The sequence below is a fragment of the Cebus imitator genome, unplaced genomic scaffold (assembly GCF_001604975.1).
Source record: "Cebus imitator isolate Cc_AM_T3 unplaced genomic scaffold, Cebus_imitator-1.0 Scaffold379, whole genome shotgun sequence".
Classification (NCBI taxonomy): Eukaryota; Metazoa; Chordata; class Mammalia; order Primates; family Cebidae; genus Cebus; species Cebus imitator.
In genome coordinates, this window is record NW_016107694.1 from 397242 (window position 1) to 399504 (window position 2263).

At 37.3% G+C, this 2263-nt stretch overlaps 1 protein-coding gene across 4 annotated transcripts in view; it reads right to left on the minus strand.

Annotated features, from left to right (window-relative positions):
- The window catches only part of MTDH (metadherin), a 75511-nt gene that overhangs the window by 7337 nt on the left and 65911 nt on the right, over window positions 1–2263 (minus strand). The window lies entirely within an intron of this gene.

Sequence of the window (2263 nt, forward strand, 5' to 3'; positions counted from 1 at the left end):
TAATTTTTGTATTTTAAGTAGAGACGGGGTTTCACCATTTTGGTCAGGCTGGTCTCAATCTCCTGACCTCGTGATCCACCCGCCTCAGCCTCCCAAAGTGCTGGGATTACAGGTGTGAGCCGCCGTGCCAGGCCTTGCCCTAATAATTCTAAAAACCCATACAAGCTTTAAGATTTACATTCTTAACGACTTTCAGACTTTTACAAAGTTTCAGTAAAATAATTCTAGAGCACATTATATGCTTAGGTATGTAAAGTAAGCATGAACTAGAATATATTAAATAGAAGCATCACTGTATTGTATCATTCTTTGGCAAACAGATCGATATAAAATGGCTGTTCTTTTTAACAAATGGCCAAGATGATCTTAATGTTCTTGATACTGATGTTCTATTCTATGATACTTATTCAGGATAGCAGTGGGTTTAGATAGTCAAAATTTTCTATGAATTTAGGCTGAGCAGGTAGCTTTGGAAGTATGTGTGTGAAGTATATAATCTTACAAAGTTTTTCAAAGGTTTGCAATCTTACAAAGTCAGAAGACATCAATTTATTTCCATCCTAAGTTGAACTAAACAGTAAAAGACCCTATCAGCCACACACCAACACTAAAAAGGACTTTAGGTCTGGCGCAGTAGCTTGCATCTGTAATCCCAACACTTTGGAAGCCAAAGCAGGAGGACTGCTTGAGCCCAGGAGTTTGGGGTAGCCTGGGTAGCATAGGGAAACTCTGTCTCTACAAAAAAAAAGAAAAAAAGGCTGGGCGTGGTAGCTCACGCCTGTAATCCAAGCACTTTGGAAGCCAAGGCAGGTGGATCACCTATTTTACATTTATTCTAAAAAATTTCTTTTTTAGATGTAAAAAAGATATTTTACAAAAATAGATATTTTACATCTATTTAAAAAAAAAGACGTAAAATAGATATTTTACATCTATTCTAAAAAATTTCTTTTAAAAGGAACTCAACTAAACCACAATCCACAAAATTATTATTAGTAAACACTGTAAGTCAAAGAAATTAAAGAAAAACTTGGCTAAAATGGTTCTCAGGTAGTATTACTAACAAAGGATAAATGTCTCATCAGCCAGCTCCAGCTAACAAGAAAAGCATATCTATTTATAGCTATAGTTTGTTCATATCCATTGATCTTAGCTACTTCACAACCTTAATGTCCATCCATTTTTACTACTGAAAAAGCAAGCTAGTATTGAAAATAAGCTCATATCATTTATGAGGGTATGTGTTTCCCACAATAAAAAAAGATAACATATTTCCTTAAAAAGCCATGTAGAAACTTTTTCCAAAAACAGTAAGTGCCTGGGTGTGGTGGCTTATGCCTGTAATCCCAGCACTTTGGGAGGCCGAGGCGGGGGGATCACTTGAGGCCCGATCACTTAGACCAGCCTGGCTAACATGGCAAAATCCTGTCTCTACTAAAAATACAAAAGTTAGCCAGGCATGGTGGTGTGTGCCTGTAATCCCAGCTACTCAGGAGGCTGAGGCAGGAGAACTGCTTGAACCCTGGAGACAAAGGCCACAGTGAGCTGAGATCACGTCACTGTACTCCAGCCTAGGCAACAGAGCAAGACTGTCTCAAAAAATAATAAAATAAAATAAAATAAATAAATAGAACAATAAGCTCCCTGTCTCCTACATTTAATTAATTAATTACATTGTTATAGTAAGGAATACAAATATTTTAATAAGTTATAATGTAACAATATTAGTGCTTTAAAAAAATTTTATGCATGTTTCTAATAATATGATACATTTGAAATTAAAACATCTTTTTTTTTTTTCTCACCCAGGCTGGAATATGCATGATTTTGACTCACTGCAAGATCCGCTTCCTGGGAGCAAGTGATTCTCTCATCTCACCTCAGCTTCCTGAATAGCTGGGGCTACAGGGGTATGCTACCATGGCTGGCTAATTTTTGTAGAGACAGGGTTTTCCATTGTTGCCCAGGTTGGCATCTAACTCCTGGACTGAAGTGATCCTCCCGCCTTAGCCTTCCAAGGTGCTGGGATTACAGGTGTGAGCCACCATGCCCAGCTTAAAATTCCATCTTTGATTTCATCTTTACTATAATTTACTTTTTCGCCCCCCCAAGATGGGAGAGACCAACGAAAAAGAAAGAAAAGAAAACGTATGAGTGATGGAAAGACAAAATGTATGTTGAATAGATGCCAAAAAGGCAGGAAAGGATACTAAGTGACATAACTGGTAAACTCAAAATCAAGTGAAAGACTCCATTTGCTATA